Below are 20,897 nucleotides of genomic sequence, written 5' to 3' on the forward strand. Positions count from 1 at the left end.
CTTTGCTGCACCAAAACCTGCCCCCATGTTTTTAATAAGCTTCAACATTAGAACTCATTTTTGAGTGTTTTCAATCCAAACCATATTGCACAGTGGAAGTGCTTATAATAAAGTATTCTTTTAAGGATGTACTTTTCTGGGGCTGGCGCTGTGGCGCAGCGGGTTAACACCCTGGCCTGAAGTGCCAGCACCCCATATGGGCACTGGTTCTGGTCCCGGCTATTCTTCTTCCAATCCAGCTCTCTGCTCTAGCCTGGGAGAGCAGTAGAAGATGGTCCAAGTCCTTGGGCCCCTGCACCTACATGTGAGACCCAGGAGAGGCTCCTGGCTCCTGGCTCCTGGCTTCAGATCGGCACAGCTCCGGCCGTTGCAGCCAACTGGGGAGTGAACCATCAGATGGAAGACCTCTCTCTGTCTCTCTCTCTCTGCCTCTACTCTCTCTGTGTAACTCTGACTTTCAAATAAATAAAAATAAATCTTTAAAAAAAAAAAGGATAATTTTTCCCTAAAGGGAGGAGAGAACTTTCACTTTGCTTATGGCCTTGTCCAAATACTGATGGAGTTTGTGAACTCAAAAGGCTTCCAGCCTAGGCAGCTCCTGTCAAGAGTCTCAGGTGGTCACTGACGTCATACATAAGCTGTTAATTGTTAAATTAACAACAGGAGTCACTGTGCACTAACTCCCCATGGAGGACCTCTGTCCTCACTGAGTTGTATTGAGAGTTAACTGTAAAATTAGTTCTTAAACAGTTTTTTTTTTTTTAATTTTGTGTGTGTGTGTGCAAATTATTGAAATCTTTACTTAGTGTAGAGTTGGTCTTCTGTGTACAAAGTTAATTGAAAATGAGTCTTAATGGAGAATGGGACTGGTAAGGGGAGAGGGAGGAGGAGAAGAGGTGGGAGTGTGGAAGGGAGGGCTGGTATGGTGGGAAGAATCACTATTCCTAAAGTTGTATTTATGAAATTTGTATTCCTTAAAAATAAATTAAAAAAAGAAAATGTTCTTTTAGAATTTGGCCTTTTATTGGCAAAACAAAATCTACAAACATACACACGTATATATATGTATATATCCATGTTTATAAATACATTCTATATATATAAAGCACGAGTATATGTTCTCCCATGGTTTTATGTGAAGAAATGGAAAATGTGCCTGGCTCTGTTGCATACTTGGAATCTATTTTCCAGAAATAAGGCACTGTTGTCATGTTTTCATCCTCACAAATTCAATAAACTGTAATGGCTCGATCTGATGGCATATAGTAAATAGAGGTGCTTTCTTAGACTCCCAGGAAGTAAATAATTGACATAGTAACTTTCTCTGAGTAAATGACAGGAAGTATACATGAAAATGAAAGAGGCTGGCGCTGCGGCTCACTAAGCTAATCCTCCGCCTGCAGTGCCGGTACCCCAGGTTCTAGTTCCGGTTGGGGCGCCGGATACTGTCCCGGTTGCTCCTCTTCCAGTCCAGCTCTCTGCTGTGGCCCGGGAAGGCAGTGGAGGATGGCCCAAGTGCTTGGGCCCTATGCCCGCATGAGAGACCAGGAGGAAGCACCTGGCTCTTGGCTTCGGACCTGCGCCAGCCGTAGCGGCCATTTGCGGGGGGGGGGGGGGGTGAACCAACGGAAGGAAGACCTTTCTCTCTGTCTCTCTTGCCTGTCCAAAAAAAAAAAAAAAAAGAAAGAAAAAGAAAAGAAAGAAAGAAAGAATTGGAATAAAGTTGAACATGCTGCCATCAATAGCTACTGACCTTTGTCCCCAGCTCCTCGCATGACCTGCTTTTACCTTGTTTCTAATAGAAACAAGGAGACAATCTTGCCTTGCTCCGGACAAGCCATGACCTCATCATTTTCCTTAAAGCGATTGTCACCTTACCAATGTGTTTTTTATTTAACACATCCCCTCCCCCATCTTGGTTTTGGAATAATCCTTTCAGAGCAGGGTTAGAAATAGCTACTCACTCCTAAATTATCTAGAAAATACATCTGAAGTATCTGGAAGACCAGGTGGAAGCTCTGGTTACCCCAAGCCAAATAGGAATGCTGCTGGAACGTAGAGTTCCACTGCTGTCTGCAGTGTATGGGCGCCAGTTCGAGACCTGGCTACTCCACTTCCAATCCAGCTCTCTGCTATGGCCTGGGAAAGCAGTGGAGGATGCCCCAAGTGCTTGGGCCCCTGCACCTAGGCGGGAGACCCAGAAGAAGCCCCCAGCTTCTAGTTTCGGATCGGCCCAGCTCCGGCCATTGCAGCCATCCAGGGAGTGAAACACTGGATGGAAGACCTCTCTGTGTCTCTGCCTCTGCCCCTCTGTAACTCTGCCTTTCAAATAAATAAATAAATCTTTAAAATAAATAAGATGGCTGCTGAGAGTGGGCAGCTGGCAACACTGGTGTTCTTTTTATTATAACACAGAGCAGAGTATCGCTGCCTCTTCACAAGTAGGGAAACTGAGGCATAGCAAAGCTAGGACTAAGCCCATGGCATCGGAGTCCCCTCTCCCTGTCTTGCGCTTGAGAACTCTAGACTGCAAATGGACATAGTTTCCATTTGATTGTCTGATTTCTGATCCAGCAAAAACTAACAAAATAAAACCCTGAATTTCCTTAGGACAAATTCTCTTTGGTGGACGTTTGAATTTCATTTTCTTTCTTCCATTTGTCTATTCCCTTTGAGTAAATTTCTTGACTTTCCCTCCTACTTGGCTCACCACTCCATCTGTTAATGCAGAGGTAAAGCTGTTCCTGCTCCCATCTGATTAAGCGGTGCATAAATCCCCTTTTCTATTAAAGCCCTAAATGATTGGTCACCACACTCGTGAAAATCACTGAGCCAGTACATGACCAAAGCCAACGGTGGTGTACACCCTGGGTGCTCCTTGCTGAGAAAAATTCTATCCACCATCTCATAGGCTCACATCTTAGCATGTTCTAGAATTGCAGCCACTACTTCAGTGTGCATCTCCTAGAAGGCTAAAGTTCAGATCCTTGAATTATTAGATGCTTTATTTTTACTTGAGATTTAGTTGGTGAGGAGCCTATTCTATCTCCTTTCATTTGCTTCCCTAGAATAACCACTTCTTTTCCTCTCTAGAAAAAAAAAAGTTAGACTCACCCTTGACCATGACATTACTTACTATTTGGTGAAGGAAATTGACAAGAATCATTAAAAAAAATTGATGAAATTTGACAATAATTTTCTTCCTCACAATCTTTTTCTTCTATGTAATGTTTTCTGTCTTTCCTTTTTCATTGTATCAAAAGGTTTTAATAAAAATAAAACTACATAACAGGCCTCGTATTAGAGAATAAGACAAGAAGCTGTGATTATGCTAGGGTTTATTTTTTAATAACAACAAGAATCAGTTTTCTCTAGCAGTTAACTCAGCTTTCATTTCACTGAGAATATTAGAAAAGTAAGTGAAGTCCCCATTTGTGTAAAGTTGTGGTTTTCAATCTTTCCGGTTTTTTCTTCCATTTTCTTCTCATGTGGACTTTGGCTCTTTGTATGCAATGATCTTTCATGAGTCTTAGCCAAATTAAAGGGATAGTTTTCTCTTCAAGTTTAATGATGCTGAGAGAATTTCGATTGGCATAGAGAGAGAAATCAGCATCCAGATAAGAATATGGGTGAGCCCAGGCTTGTATGAAATTGGTTTTGTCTGTGCATGGACCCTCTAAAAATTTATGGTGAGACAGAGTTGTTAAAATTGGACTTAGTCTTCTTTTTCCCTTCAGCTTAATAAAAAATTATTTTCAACATTTTAAATATTTATAAATTTTTTTTAATAAATTTATAAAATTTTAAAAAGATTTATTCTTCTCCTATAGACATGTTATGGTAAGACTGGTGTGTGATTAAATGAGACCCTTCTCAGACTCGATAGGAACTCCTGTCCACTAATGCATCCCTTTTCCCTACGTGCCTGTTTATCCAGGTTGGAATCCATGCTCCGTCATTTCAATTACACTCATGCAAACACTTCAGATTTCCTTATCTGTTTATTACACCCATCTGGCAAAACCCCAACTATTATAAACCCAACACTTTGCTTTTGAGGACTGCATCAGAGTAGCTGAGCCCTGCTGTAGAGAGTTACACACATGTGAAGACTGGTTCTCTTATCAATGACTGATCACCAACCTCACATAGACGCCTACTGCCTACCTATGCTATTTCACATCTTTCATCACTTTCATCTTCAATTAGTTTTTCCAACCTACCTCCACTTTCCTCATACCTCCAGCTCTCCCCCTCACCATCTCATTCTCAACAACTGATCTTACCTCCATCTTCAAAGGGAAGACAGGAGTTATTAGATGGGAACCGTCCCCATCAATCTAACAAATGTTAAAGTCAATGTACCGCTACACTTTCTTTCCCTTCTTATAATAGTCAACCTTTCCTTCTCTACTAAATCCTTGGAAATGGCTTTAAACATGTTTTAAGTTTTTTTTTTTTTTTAAACTTTTATTTAATGCATATAAATTTCCAAAGTACGACTTATGGATTACAATGGCTTTCCCCCCATACCGTCCCTCCCACCCACAACCCTCCCCTCTCCCACTCCCTCTCCCCCTCCACTCACATCAAGATTCATTTTCGATTATCTTAATATACAGAAGATCAGCTTAGTATACATTAAGTATGGATTTGAACAGTTCGCTCCCACACAGAAATATAAAGTGAAAAATAATAGATGATTTTTTTAAATGATGATGAAATCAGAGCAGACCTATTGTCATGTTTAATCCCAGTGAGAGTCAAGTTGGGAATTGATAATTTCTTTCTTTTTTTTTTTTTTTTTTTTTTTAATCAGTTAATAAGAACCACATAAATAACCTCACAGCTCCTTTGTGTGTCTTCTTCCATCGCCTTTCTTTCATAGTCACTCCTCAGAGAAGCTGAGGATACCCACTGCCTCCATTGGCTCTCCTTCCGCTCTCTTCTCAACCTGCTCGTCTGGCTGCCACCTCGACCACTTGCCCAAAGCAGCTTGCTAGGTCAGCAACAACCCCCGTGTCACTCAAGCAGAGGGACATTTTCTGTTCCTCTTCCAACATGTCTTTTCAGCAGCCTATGATGTGAGTGCTCCCCTCTTGTTGTAATACTCTCCCCTCCTGTTGTAATACTTTCCCTCTCTTCAATGCTCTCTCTCTTTTTCTTAAGATTTCACTTATTTATTTGAAAGTCAGCATTACACAGAGAGAGAAAGGGAGACAGAGAGAGAGAGAGAGAGAGAGAGAGTTTTCCATCTGCTGGCTCACTCCCCATATGGCTGCAATGGCCGAAACTGTGCCGATCCGAAACCAGGAGCCAGGAGCTTCCTCCGGGTCTCCCACGCGGGTGCAGGGCCCAAGGACTTGAACCACCTTCCACTGCCCTCTCAGGCCATAGCAGAGAGCTGGATAGGAAGTGGGGCCGCCCATATGGGATGCCAGCACTGCAGACAGCGGCTTTACCCACTATGCCTTAGCGCCGGCCCCTCAAGGCTCTCTTTAGATTCCTCCTCCTTCTCCTCCCTGTTGTTTTCCATGTATCTACCTCAGTCCATTAAATGCTGGAATTAATAAAGGCTCTAGCCCAGGATCTCTCCTCATGCTATTCTATATCCCTAGGTGGTTCTCTTACTACTCTTGTATTAAAATAAACTGAAAGGGGTCAGCATTGTGGCATAGAGGGTTAAATTAAGCTGCTGCTTGCAAAGCCGGCATCCCATTTGAGTGCAGTTTTGAGTCCCAGAGGCTCTGCTTTCGATCCAGCTCTCTGCTAACGCACCTGGGAAAGCCCCAGCAGATGACCCAAGTGCTTGGGCCCTTGCTACCCATGTGAGAAACCCAGATGGAGTTCCTGGCTCCTGGCATGGGCCCAGCCCAGCACCAGCCATTGCAGCCTTTTGGGGAGGGAATCCGTATATGGAAGTTCTCTCTCCCTCTGTCTCTCTCTGTCACTCTGCCTTTCAAATTAATAAATACAATTACAAAATAAGATAAACTGTGAATAAAATAAATAACAACTAAAATAAAATGGAAACAGAGATGAATCACAAATTCAAGACAAATAGATGGAACTTACTTGCTATCTCCACTTGCATTCCTCAAAAACATACCCGTGATTACATCCAAAAGCAAACTCAGCAGTCTGCCTCCGACCCTCACTGGCTCCCGGTATTCCCTGCACTCTGTCCCACAAGAAAAAAACTCAAGCGTTTGCCCCATGCGTTCTCCCTCATCCAGTTGTTGTGTAAACCATCTCTGAGCAGTTTCACTGCCTTTAGAATTTACATTCCAGTTAAATACGTCAGGATGTCATGGGATTATTATTGTTCAGTTGCATTTTATTTAAACTGCACAACACTTTTTTTTCTCCTCCAACACACTAAAATGAGAAAGAATTGTCAATGGGGAAATGATGTAAGTGTAAAATACTCCACAGAGTCATGGATTTTTGAAAAAAAAAATTAAAAACAATTGCATTCCAGGAAACATTTTGTGTTGTAAAAGAGAAGCATTAAGAGTAGGCACAATTCTTGTTGTGTCCTCAAGGTCAGAGTCAGACACATAGAGGGCTGTGAGCTGTGTTACGGATTCCACCGAAAGGTCTAAATGGATTATGTCATCCCTTCTTAGATCCTTGTATTTCGTGCATTTGGTAGAGTTGTAAAAGAGTTTTAAAGTTAATTTTTTGGTCATAAAATCTTGTAAATGTGCATCATCTCATTGGATTTCTCAAGAGATCTGTAACTGGGCCTGTAAGACGTCTCTTAATATATTTGAAAATATTATCTTTACTTCCAAGCAGAGAGCCCTACAGAGTTACTATGAATATTTTGCCCTGTTCCCTTTTACTCTTGCCGTTTGTACATTAGCAAAGAGAAATACATTCTTCTACAAAGCCTCCTGAGAACGCAAAGATAAATCGTCAGGATATTGAGTTATTGGGGAAAATAAAAGTTCCATTTTTGCAAATAAACTCTTGTATCCATATTGAAAGTACGATATTCATAGGCTATTTCCCAAATAATATGCCTCTCTCTGCCAATACACAAAGCACCCTCCGTCAGTTAATAATGAGCATGACTAATTATTAACCTGAACAACAGATGACATCAGAGAAAGCTGGCATAAATTATCCCAAAATGAACTGTGAGTGAATCTGTCCATTTAATGAATCTAATTTACATGATTCGTCTCCCTGCTGTTCCCTTTGTAAATAATCTTTCGTTTAAATAATTTCCAGCCCAAAAGCTAGAATCATAATTATTCTGAGAGTTATGTGAGCTTGATGGGTAAGCTATTCTTTCAGCTATTACTTGCAAGCTGTTCAGATCACCTGGCAATTAATTTAGATAGAACACTGCTCAGGTAGTCAACTCCGTACCGTATTCAGGTCTCAGATCATAGACACAGACTCCTGTGTGGGAACTCATGGGACTTAGAACCATGCTTCTCAGGCAGCAGAGTTGCATAAAAATCTAGGTAAAAATGTATATTCTCTGTCCTGTAAGTTGTATGAACAGCAGACAGAAGTGTTTCCTTTGACACATGCCCATGAATTATCTTTGACACCATCAGAATCAGTGGTACATGCAGCACCTTCGGAGCCTTGCAAGTTCCAGCTGACCATTTAATTCACTTTGAGGGGACACAAAACGGGCTCCTGCAGTTTTCTCTCCAGTATGTTCTTGCTGAATCCGAGATCACATTACGAAACCATGTCATCGATTTGATCGACTACCCCTTGTGGCAGTTCTCTCCTAGCTGTTGAAAATTACTTTTTTTTCTCACCGTCTTTATGTCTCGGTAGAATATCTTATTCTGAGGATTGACGTACTCTCATCCTCCATTCCCACACTTCGTCTAGAGAAGGAATTTGAAAAGAATGCCCTCCTGTTTTTGCCACCACAAAAAGAAAAACCAAAAGGAATTTGACATTTCCTGTCACACACAGGCTTGCATGCACATAATCACACACAATTAGTCTCCATAACAATAAATAGGAAAAGAAACAGAGGGGAAAAAATCCGTAACCTCTTGTGGCATTAAGTCTATGGGATACACAGCAAGTCAAACCCTCTGTTAAGGTCAAACCCATTATCTCCTCCTCCTGTCTAAACTGCCTCATCAGTCATCTCAGCGAATAAAGAAATAAAGACTAGAAAATAGGATAGTTGCAGATTTGAAAAATAGTAAAAGTGCTGGTTCCATAGATAGCAATGATATCGCTTGTATTATTACCATCATTTTTATATTACTAACACTTGAAGACTGTATTATCTAGCATTTGTGGGTTGTTTTGACAATTTGTTCACAGACGAGATAAAGATGGAATTATCATTTCAAGAATAGACACACGTTTGTGTGTGTGTGTGTGTGTGTGTGTACACATAAGTACATATGTGTACATGTGCCTATCACATTTGTTTTAGCTTGAACATAGCTCAGACACTCCAAACCCAACCAAAGTGATTAAATAGATCACTCAGTATTAATTTTTTTCAGGTCCTTTTCAGTTCACTTTGTTTTTTCCAATAGGGTAATAGTTTCTGGTGTCAACAGGGGCATGTGTCTGTAAGCATTGCCTGAAGTTAACAACTTGCTCAAGTTAATCTTGACACATATGGTCTGTGGCGGTTATTTGGCCTTGCAGATTATTTCATGTGTAGACACTGCTCTAGTTGCTATGTAGATGGGAGCATTGTCAGGATGAGAGGTTAAATTGGAATATGTCAACAACAAGCTTATCTGTAGTTTCGTGGGACTCTGGCTCCATAAAGCCTGGATCCGGATACGCTGTTTGTGAGGAAGCATATGTTCTGGTGTGCACTTCTGAGAGGTCTCTCCCTAAATGCTCCAGCAAGCAGCTTTGGAGCTGCTCATCAAGGCACTCAGGTGTGCAAACCTTAGAACCATCATTTCTTCTTTTACCTTTGTCTGCCTCCTGCTGAGGGGACAGGAGAGGGGGGTCCTGCCCATGACGTGGTGCTCCCACGAAACAGCTCTCCATCCAGAGGCAGAGTCCCTCAGAACTGATGAAACTCAACTTTCAGAGCCCTTCCCTTGCATGGATCTCTTGTAGGGGCCTGTACTTATTTTATAGCCAAAAGTTTGCCCCCAAATTGTACGTTGTTCATGCTCCGTGAGATCTAGATCCATTGCTGTCCGTGTGAGTGAACGGGAGAAGGAAAATGCATCGAATTCATGGTCTCATTACAGTGCTCATGTTCAGTATTACAATAAGGCACATGGTTGTGAATAATTTAAATCCTAGCACCCATATAGCAACATTTTCTGCGAGCACATATTAGAATAGTTTGGGTAGATGGATAAATGGCCAACTGACTTGAGCAAAGGTCAGAAATTCTCCAGGAAGTGTAATTCTCACCTTGGGACCTAGAGCTGATGATGTGCCTCTCCACACCTCTCCCCAGCTACTTTACAGAGCTTCCCATTCTTGTGACACCCCAGCAAGCAACTTGCCACCTTCTGAAATGCGTGTTTAAATTCACAGATGGCCAGTAGCGACTGTTGCACGGTGTTCCTTGCCAGCTTACAATCTTCAGCCGAAATTTGCATTGTACAATTGTGATCTGCAGGACTCTCCTGCCCTGCTTTGTAGCTCTATGCTGTTGTCAATCACTGACTACTTTTCCCCAAAATCCTATTCCGGATCCCACAGACCACAGGCATTAAAGGCTCCCAAACTGATCCCATCTCAGATGTGCATTCCTAAGACCAAAAGTTCACAGGAGCTAAGCTCCTTAATCCCACACTCCGAAAGGGCTGTACAGGAGAAGTAGTAAAGAGCAGTGGAAAAGATCCTAATTAAAGGAAATCACCCCCCAGGCATGCCCAAGAGAATGATACCCTGAGATGTACCTGGGGAAAAGAATTTATTATATTCCATGTAAGTGCCACAAGGTATCTGGACAGACTTTTCAGCCCAAAGAATAATGGGAGGGATAGTCTTAAGAATTTTGTGAAGAATTTCTTAAAGAGTTTTCAAGTTGGCTTTAGCTTTAATTATTATTCTGCTACCAGCATAAGTGATAAAGTCCAGTTGATGCTACCTGCACAAAACATGTGGAAGTCAAAAAAATCTTTTGTGCTAATGACCAACAAATTTCTTTTTTATTTCATGTTTAATTTAATTTTATTTAACTGGGTTATAACAGACACAATGTGATGTGTAGATACAGTTCTAAGAACATTATATTCCCTTCCTCCCTCCATCCTTCCCTCCTTCTCTCCGTCCCACACTCCTCCCTTTGCCCTTTTCCCCTTCTTTGTCTTTTTTTAGTTTTTGAGATAACATATTTTAAATTTACATTATATAAAAAGCCTTAGTACTTCACTGACTAAGAAGTTTAACAAGTAAAAAGCAAAAGGAGCCTAGTGGAAGTATAGACAACAGCTATAAACAATAATTGAATGGAAAAATGTCCATTTCACCCATACACATAAATTTTAAAGTAATCACAGATCATTAAAACTATAGTAGTGTAGCATTCTTAGCCATTTGTTTGAAAAAGGTACAAAACAAAGTTTTACAAAACTATACTTGCAGCAATACAGATGCACAGAACTTTTTTTTTGTTTTTTAAATTTTATTTCCTACATATAAGGGAGAAAACGCAGCATTTGTCTTTCTGGGTCCAGCTTATTTCACTCAGCATGATATCCTCCAGTTGTGTCCATTTTGCTGCAAATGGTCCGGTAGAATTTCATTCTTTTTTTATAGCTGGATGCTATTCCATTGTGTATATATGCCACATTTTCTTTATCCATTAATCTGTAGATGGGCACCTTGGTTGATTCCAAATGTTGGCTATTATAAACAGCACTGCCATAAACATGGTGATGTAGGTGTCTCTATGATACATTGTCTTCAAATCTTTGACCAACAAATTTTAATGAATTCCATCTCTCTTCTTTATGCTCCTTATCCCAACTCATTCCCATTGCTATCTTAGAAACAGAAACAGAGGACTGTAGACCTTCTGAGAATCTTTACTAAGTGGCAATGTCTACCTGAGAAGAAGATTTTACTGAGTCTGCTCTAAAACACAGGCTGATGTGTGTGCAGACGGTAAATAATGCATAGGGAAGGGTAGAAAGTCAATGCCAGCTTTGAGCCGAAACCTTGAAGAAGGTTTAACAGAGAGCCCTGGGAAAGCTGCTACGCCCTAAGCTGAAACCTCTTTGAGAGAGTCTCTTCAAAGTCTCTACCAGCAATAGAATGTGATGGGGAGCCATGTGGCTTTCCACTGAGAAACTCCAACCACTCTCTAATACTGGGTTTCTCGCCTTGGTAGCCTTTAGACCGACCTCCATGCCTGATCCATAGCAGGTGCTTTAGTAAATGCCTGCTGTAGAGCCAGCAGGTAATCAAAACAGTCATTCAGTTAAATGACAGTAAAAACACTAATATTTTCCAATGAGAGACTTGCTATATTTTGGGTTGATGATGAGCATTATCTTTTGATCTCTTCCCACTATCTCATTTATTTATTTGCCTTCACTTCTGTAATTTGGCATGGTTGTATATGGAATCTGGAACCTAAGACGGTATTGGGCCAGTCAAGCATGAAATTATAGTTTGTTGGCTGACAACAATGCACTGGAGTGCCCAAGAGACTAAGCATGATATAATACTACTGAGGGCTTCTAACACGAATTTAATCAACCGTGATTCCAAGTCACTTATTATTTTGTTTGCAATGTCACAATGCAAAAAAAAAGTTTTCGTGTTATATCTTTTAGAGCTTTTGAGTTTTTTCCTGTACATCCGTGTGTTCAACTGATTTGCTTTTTTCTATGTCAGCTAACACCTTTTAAAGAGCTGTAATTGTATGGAGCACACCCCATAATCCAGGCAGCGCTATCCTTTTACAGAAGCAGTTGTCACGCCCAGAGCTGCATTAATAATTATAAGAAAACAGAGAGTTGAGTCACAGTTGTTAACGTGAACCTAATGATCAGAATTGAAGACAGCCTGGCTCAGCTTTGTAGCAGGAACAGAAATCATCAAAGTAGAGGTGCCTGAGAAGCCCAGAGTGCATCTCAGCCATCTGTTCTTTTAGTAACGACTCTTGTTCACCTAGTACTGCAACATTTCTAAATGATGTGGCACTATAATGTGATGGAAAGCCTCACAGAAAAGGATCTGGAAAGCAATGTATGCGTGTTAGGAAACAAAGTAGGGTGTTGATGTAGAAGACGGGGTGCAAGCAGAAAGGGAGGTAGCGGGAAAAGGGAAGCTATCCACTGAAGGAGAGATGAGCAGCCCGGGACACAAGCAGGGAAATCCCTCAGCCCAGGCTTTAGCTGAGCAGGTGAGCGATGGAGTCAGAGGCTCCAGATCTTCCCTCCAACCACCCACCTCATAGGCAGCTGTGCAAATTGCAATCAATTACAAAAGGAAAAGATGACAGACAATACGCACTAGTGGCGAAGGAGACTGAGGGCCCCTGTCCAAGGAGCCACATGATGCACCTGCACCCCAGGAGGCAGCTCTAATGAGAAGATTGTGAGATAGAGCATGGTGGAATTCCAGGGGCTCACAAATCATTATAAATGATGGTTGAGAATGAAGCCATTGATGGCAGGTAGAGGCACAGGGAAACCAGAATTCCATCCCCCAGGCTGTCAGCCTTGCGTAGGAGGCATCAATGAGATTTAAATTACGACATCTGAAGGGTCCCAGCTTTCCCAACCACTCTTGAGCTATTTGATTCACTAATAAGTCAGCAACCACTCTTTGGCTCTATAATTCACTAATAAACCAGAACCAGCGAAGCTTAGCAGAGAAGAGAACTGACGAGATTTTCAGTTCACAGAGCACTTTTTGCTATAAGTTAAAGGTGATGTGGTAGTCTGGAATACGGATTCAAAATGCAAGGGTTCAGGCTGCAGGCTCCTTCACATTGTAATGGAGATGTGAGCAAGTCACTTTTTCAAGACTCAGGTCACAATGGTAAAGTGCCAAGCACCAGACCCACATTCATAATCATTTTGATAACTCAGAGCCCTAGGTATATAATCATCTGGATGCTTTGTTTTTCACATAAAGATGATTTTTCCCCTGGGTTATTCTGATTCTCTCCTATATCAGTGACTGCAGTAAGAGGAAAACAAGTGCCTATAAGGCCATTGGAGTGCAGTCAGATGCATCATTATGTTTAAGGAATCTTTTGAAACATATGTATGTATGTCCCAAGATCTAGATATGAAGTTTTGGTTGAGAATGAGCTAATCAGAAATAAATAATTAAACTGAGCTCACTAGCTCGCTCTCTTGCTTACCCCTTGCTTTTCCTCTTTCTCGCCCCTCCAACCCTCCACTGTGGATTTCACAAAAGTGGGATTTTAAAAAATATTTATTTATTTATTTATTTGAAAAGCAGAGTTACAGAGAGGTAGAGAGAGAAAGAGAGAGAGAGAGAGAGGTCTTCCATCCGCTGGTTCACTCCCCAGATGGCCGCAACACTGGAGCTGAGCTGATTCGAAGCCAGGAGCCAGGAGCTTCTTCTGGAGTCTGCCATGCAGTGCAGGGGCCTAAGGACTTGGGCCATCTTCTACTGTTTTCCCAAGCCATAGCAGAGAGCTGGATCAGAAGTGGAGCAGCTGGGACTCAACCCGACACTGATATGGCATGCTGGATCTGCAGGTGGCAGCTTTACCCACTATGCCATAGTGCCAGCCCCAACACAAAAGTGTTTTTTAAATATAATACTGCCTGGTATGCTTGTCAGGATTTTCAGTTTGACATCAAAAACACAAAGACCAAATCGGGCCAACAATGTTTGCCATGTCTTTCTCTGCCACATTCGTTGTACAAACTGAAATATTACATAAAACAGAATTCAGTTTTACTTATAATGAACCCTCTTAAAATGTATTTAGCACAACTGAGTTGACAACCATAGCACTTTGACATTACAATCAAAATGAGACCTCTTTTGTTTCTTGGAGCTTTCCAAGACCAATACGATAATGAAGCCAGTTTTTTCAGCCTGGCACATGAAGTACACATTCCAAACTTCTCCAAATATGCATTAGATTTTCTGGTTTTTTTTTTTTTTACATTTATTTATTTGAAAGTCAGAGTTACAGACAAGGAGAGATGCAAACACACAGAGAGAGAAAGAGAGAAAAGAGAGAGAAGAGAGAGAGAGAAAGAGAGAGAGAGAGAGAGATCCTCCCTCTGCTGGTTCATTCTCCAGATGGTTGCAATGGCCAGGACTGGTCCACACCAAAACCAGGAGCCAGGAGCTTCCTCCAGGTCTCCTATGTGGGTAGCAGGGCCCAGGCACTCAGGCCATCTTATGATGCTTTCCCAGACCATTAGCAGGCAGCTGGATCAGATCTGGAGCAGCCGGGACATGAACCAGTGCCCACGTGGGATGCCAGCCCCTCAGGCAGCAGTTCCACCCACCACGCCAAAATGCCAGTATGTATTTGAATAGGATTCTTATTTAAGGGGCATCCATATTAGTCTCGCTTAATTGGCATTTGAGAGCCCTGCCTTTCATCTTTCCCCAAGGACACAGGAACTAAAAGGATGCAACTCTTCATCATGGGCTGTGACTGGTTCCACTCAGCTTTGACGAGAAGCAGCCATGGGTTCTGACTTTCAAAGAACCCAGGCAGGTGCTCCTCCACCAATAGAGGACACAGGTCTAGGACGAAAGGGATGTGGGCCTCAGGCCAAGGTCACCACAGGCTGGAGATGCCCTTCCCTCGAGGCCCTCTACAGGGTTTGCTGAGTTGCCTCTAAAGTGATGGCTTCCACAGGCAGAGGCAGCTGGGCCTTTCTGGGGCCCTTTTCCAAGTTCAATCCTGAGGATCAGGACCCAAGAAGGCCAGGGGTTGTGGGTTATTGTCCCACAGGATTCTGCTAAAGCAGGTGGACAGGGAGCTTAGGGTAAGTCCCAGGCCTGCGAAGGACTGTCGGAGCCAGTAGAGCCTGGCTGGCTTAGGGGATTTTGAGTGACCAGATCCCATCAATGAACCGGCACAAGGAGCGAAGACGCTCTCAGCTCCTTGGAAGGAAGCAGACTCGTCACTGGTTTCAGCTGGTCCTCTAGCAGGTGGCATGCAGTAGAGTACCGACACCACTGTACAATTTAGGGAAGGCTCGAGGTGCCTCAGGAAAGCCCAAGTGACCAGTTCTCAGTGAGGATTGGGGATGGGGGGAGGGAAGGTCCTAATCTATCTGAAGCTGACAAATTCAACTCAGGGGAGAGAGCATCTAGTTGCATTCATGGTGCAAACAACTTTAGCAGCTTTTTGCTCGTGGTAGGCACTCAATCAGTGTTTATTAATAAAAGTACAATTTCTCTCCCATGCACAAATAGTCCTCTCTAAAATACATCCCTAGTACTTTTTCATCTTGCCAAGCTAAAACTCTATACCCATTAAACCACAATTTCCTGTTTTCCCTACTCTAGCCCCTACTAGCAACAACCATTTTGCTTTCTGCTTTTATGAATTTTACTGTTTTAGATACCTCATATAAGCGAAATCATACAATATTTGTCCTTTTGTGGCCGGCTTCTTTTATCAAGCTTTATGTTTTATCATGTGACAAGATTTCCTTCTTTGCTAAGTCTAACTAAAACTCTCTTGTATGTATATTCTGTGTTTTTATCTGTGTCCATCAATGGGCAACGTTGCTCCTACCTCTTGACTGTTGTGAATACTGCTGCAGTGAACACGGAAGGGCAAATATCTCTTGGAGATTCTGTTTTTAATTCTTCTGAATATAAATTCAGAAGTAGGATTGCTAGATCATTAGTAGTTCAATTTTTGATTTTCAGAGGAACATCTAGCTGCACCACTTTACATTCCCACCAAGTGTGCACAAGAATTCCTCAGCAATACTTACTTTCAATTTATTTTTATCACGGCCATTATAACCCATGTGGTCTGGTATCTCATTGTAGTTTGGACTGAAATTCCTCTGATGATTACTGATGTTGAGCATCTTTCCATGTGCTTGTTGGACATTTACATCTCTTAAAAGAAATGTCAGCCGGCACCACAGCTTAATAGACTAATCCTCCGCCTGCGGCGCCGGCACCCCAGGTTCTAGTCCCGGTTGGGGCGCCAGATTCCATCCCAGTTGGGGCGCCGGATTCTGTCCCAGTTGCTCCTCTTCCAGTCCAACTCTCTGCTGTGGCCCAGGAAGGCAGTGGAGGATGGCCCAAGTGCTTGGGCCCTGCACCTGCATGGAAGACCAGGAGGAAGCACCTGGCTCCTGGCTTTGGATGGGTGAGGTACACCGGCCTCAGCGTGCCGGCTGCAGCAGCCATTGGGGGGTGAACCAATGGAAAAAGGAAGACCTTTCTCTCTGTCTCTCTTACTGTCTAACTCTGCCTGTTGAAAGGAAGGAAGGAAGGAAGGGAGGGAGGGAGGGAGGGAGGGAGGGAGGGAGGGAGGGAGGAAGGTCTATTGAAGCCCTTTGCCTTTTTTTTTTTTTTTTTTTGACAGAGAGTGGACAGTGAGAGAGAGAGAGAGAGAGAGAGAGAGAAAGGTCTTCCTTTGCTGTTGGTTCACCCTCCGATGGCCGCCGCGGCTGGCACACCACACTGATCCGAAGGCAGGAGCCAGGTGCTTCTCCTGGTCTCCCGTGTGGGTGCAGGGCCCAAGGACCTGGGCCATCCTCCACTACACTCCCTGGCCACAGCAGAGAGCTGGCCTGGAAGAGGGGCAACCGGGAAAGAATCCGGCGCCCCGAATGGGACTAGAACCTGGTATGCTGGCGCTGCTAGGCGGAGGATTAGTCTATTGAGCCACGGCACCAGCCCTTTGCCTATTTTTAATAAACTATTTTTTGTTTTTCAGTTCTAGGAATTCTTTATATATGCCAAATATTAACCTCTTGAAGAGATTTGAAAATATTTTCTCATTCCCTAGGTTGGCTTTTCATTATTTCCTTTGATGGCACAGCATTTTTTGTTTAAAATACTGCCATTTGTCTTTTTTGCTTTTATTGCCTGTGCTTTGGATATAATATTCAAGAAATCGCTGCCACGCTCAGTATCATGAAGGCTTTCCCCTGTGGTTACTTCTAGGAGTCTTATGTTCAGGTCTTGATCTATTTTGAGTGAATTTTTTTCCATGGTATAACTTAAATATTCAACTTCATTTAAGAAACTGTCTTATCCCTTCCTGTTGTCCTGGTGCCCTGGTTGAAGATCCCTTGACCATACAAGTATTTTACCTCCTTGGTTAAGAATTTTTATTCCCTTTGATGCTATTGTAAATGGAATTGTTTTTCTTAATTTCCTGTTTTTAAAAAAGATTTATGAGTCCAGCATCATGGCATAGTGGGTAAAACCACCTCCTGCAACACCTGCATCCCATATGGGTGGCCTGTTTGTGTCCTGGCTGCTCCACTTCTGATCTAGCTCCCTGCTAATGGCTTGAGAAAGCAGCAAAAGATGGCCCAAGTGTTTGGGCCCCTGCATCCACATCAAAGACCCAGATGAGGCTCCTGGCTTCTGGCTTCTGTCTGGCCCAGCTCCGGCCAATGTGGCCATCTAAATGGCCCTCTGAAAGTGAACCAGTGGATGGAAAATCTGTCTCTCCCTGTCTCTCTCTCTCTCTCTGTGTAATTCTGCCTTTCAAAAAATATATCTTTTTTTTTACTTATTTGAAATTATTTATTTGACATTATTTATTGAAATTGTTTATTCAAAATTATTTGTTCTTTTTTTTTTTTTTCAAAAAGATTCATTTGCTTATTTATTTGAAAGGCAGAGTGACAGGAAGAGGGGAGAGACACAGAGAGAGAGAGAAGAACGTTTCATCCACTCATTCACTCCCCAAATGGCTACAGCAGAAAGGTCTGGGCCAGGCCAAGGCCAAGAGCCAGGAAGTCCATTCTGGTCTCCCGTGGGCAGCAAGTACCCAAGTATTTGGGCCACATTTCACTGCCTTCCCCGCATGTAGTAGCAGGAAGCCAGATTGGAAGCAGGAACCAACACTTCAGTGTGGGATGCTATTGTCCCAAAAAGTGGCTCAACCTGCTATGCAAAAATGATGACCTCCTTAATTTCCTTTTTGAATTGTTTATTGTTAGTATGCAGAAATGCAGCTGGAACAGGCGTTTGGCCTAGTGGTTAAGATGCTGCTTGGGATGCCAGCAGCTCATATCAGAACACCATCTCTAGTCCCAGCTCTGCTCCTGTTTTAGGTTTCCTGCTAACGTACACTCTGGAAGACAGAAATGATAGCTTACGTAGTTGAGTCCTTGCTAACTATGTGGGATACTTAGACTGAGTGTCTGGCCTCTGGCTTCAACCCCAGGCCGGGGCCATTGTGGGCATTTGGGTAATGAACCCAGTGGATGGGAGCATCTCTCTCTCTCTCTCTCTCTCTCTCGCCCTCTTTCCCTCCCCCTCCCTCTCTCTCTCCCCCTCCCTCCCCCCTCCCTTCCGCCTTCCCTCCCTCTGAAATACATTTTATAAAAAATAGAAATTGAATTCTATTGTTGATTTTGTATCTTCCAACTTTATTGAACTCACTTTTTAGTTCTAAGAAGCTTTTTGCAGGATTTTAAGGGTTTTCTATAGATAAGATCCTGTCTGTGGGGAGCAACCCGGACTGGACTGAGTTACTGGAATTAAGACTTATTCTATGCATCTGCTCTCCCACAATGTGGCGCTGGGAGAGGAGCGTACAGCTTCTGCCCAGCTGCCTCTTACCAACTTGATAAGCTGCAAGAGCCGCTCCTGATTGGAGGAGAGCAGCGTGCTCGGCGTGTGGGTAGCAGAGTTGGGATTGGCGGAGGAGGACTATAAAGGAGGAGAGAGACGGCATGCACCAGGAACATCTAAGGGGAACACCTGTGCAGCCCCTGAGAGAGCCGGCCGGCGGTGTGCCGCTCCCCTGCGGAAGTGGGGAATGTGGCAGGGGGAACCGCCCTTCCACGGAGGTGGAAGGGTCAGCAGCCAACCCGGGGAGGGCCGAGCAGACGAAGGAACAGCGCAGGGTCCTGTGTCGTTCCTCCACGAAGAGGGGGAGCGACACTGTCTTCTGTGAACACATTTTACTTGTTTTGTTCCAGTATTTATTTTTCTTTCTTTCTTTCTTTCTTTCTTTCTTTCTTTCTTTCTTTCTTTCTTTCTTTCTTTCTTTCTTTCTTTCTTTCTTTCTTTCTTTCTTTCTTTCTCTCTCTCTCTCTCTCTCTCTCTCTCTCTCTCTTTCTCTCTTTCTCTCTTTCTCTCTTTCTTTCACAGCCAGAGTTAGACAGTGAGAGAGAGAGAGACAGAAAGGAGAAAGGTCTTCCTTCTGTTGGTTCACCCCCAAAATGGCCGCTACAGCCGGCGCGCTGTGCCTATCCAAAGCCAGGAGCCAGGTGCTTCCTCCTGGTCTCCCATGCTGGTGCAGGGCCCAAGCACTTGGGCCATCCTCCACTGCACTCCCTGGCCACAGCAGAGAGCTGGACTGGAAGAGGAGCAACCGGGACAGAATCAGGCGCCCCAACCGGGACTAGAACCCGGGTGCTGGTGCCGCAGGTGGAGGATTAGCCTATTGAGCTGCGGTGCCAGCCCAGTATATTTTTCTTACCTAATTGCTTTTGTTAGGAATTTCAGTTCCATGCTAAATAGAAGTAGCAAGAATGAGCATCCTTGCCTTATTTCTGGAATTTTGTTTTTATTTTTAAAATGATTTAATTTTCTGTCATGTATTATAGTCTTCTGTTTTAGTGGTAGCTGGCCAAACCTTTGTGATTTGGTGTTGGCATTAGTTAGTACACACACACACACACACACACACTCTATGAAAAGGCCTGCAGATGGATCCAGGCCTCTCCTAAGAGTCAAGTTCATGGACTTTGTGACAACTCCTTTCTTTACATTCATGTCTCATTTCTAGACATGCACAGAATCAAAATTGAATTTCCAGGTGATTGAAATTAGAAGTTCAATTGATTGACATATGTAAACATTTTAACCAGAGATCTCTAGTAAGTGTTTTTCTTACCAACTGTAGCAGATTCTTTTTTCAAATATAAAATTAATAAAAATAAACTGTTCTGGTTGAAGATAGGAGGGAACTCCTACAGCCTACAATTCAACTGTCTCCACTTTCTTTTCTTTCCTGTGACCTCCACTGAGGTCCCCTTCACTAGAAATCTTGAATTTCCACAGAACACAGCTGGAAAGTCAAGGTTCTAGCCTCTTCTTCCAATGATAAGTAAAAAAGCAGATGCTAATGAAATGCATAAGATTTTGCCAAGAGAATAAACCATGGCAAATAAATAAAACACCCCTTCCTTGGCTGTATTGCTAGGAATTAATATGGTCTGGTGATTGAGAGCATTTAGATTCAGAATTGGGAATTCTACACTCTGTCATTCATTCCACTTCAGGCATCTTTTATCATTAAGGTGAGCTGTGAGGCTCACTCAGCTGCAGTGACTCAACCCTCAAAACCCCAACCATCACAGCCTGCCTCCAAGTTCAGCACTTTGTCACCTGCTGGTTTACAGATGAGATCCATATTACCAAATTCAATGCACATCATGGGTCCTGGATTTTTTTTAAGATTTATTTTACTTATTTGAAAGGCAGAATGTCAGAGAGAAGGGATGAGATCTTCTATCTTCTGGTTCATTCCTCAAACACCTACAACAGCCCGTCTGGGCCAGGCAAAAGCCAGGAGTTAAGAACTTCATCTGGGTCTCCCACTTGCTTGAGCTATCTTCCACTGCCTTTCCAAGCACATTAGCAGGGAGCTACATTGGAAGCAGAGGATCTGGGACTGGAACAGGTGCTCCAATGTGGAATGCTGGAGTTACAGGTGATAACTTAACACGCTGCAACACAACCCTAGCCCCTTGGGTACTGGCTATTTATAGCTGACTTGGTTATGTAGATTCTAGAAG

The 20,897-nt window shown here is 43.0% G+C and overlaps 1 protein-coding gene across 1 annotated transcript in view; it reads left to right on the forward strand.

The window, feature by feature from the left end:
* Positions 1 to 20,897, forward strand: part of SLC9A9 (solute carrier family 9 member A9) — a 626,265-nt gene that overhangs the window by 535,170 nt on the left and 70,198 nt on the right. The window lies entirely within an intron of this gene.

This window comes from Oryctolagus cuniculus, chromosome 4 (genome assembly GCF_051225735.1).
Source record: "Oryctolagus cuniculus isolate XC-2025 breed Fujian yellow rabbit chromosome 4, ASM5122573v1, whole genome shotgun sequence".
In the NCBI taxonomy this organism is placed as follows: domain Eukaryota; kingdom Metazoa; phylum Chordata; class Mammalia; order Lagomorpha; family Leporidae; genus Oryctolagus; species Oryctolagus cuniculus.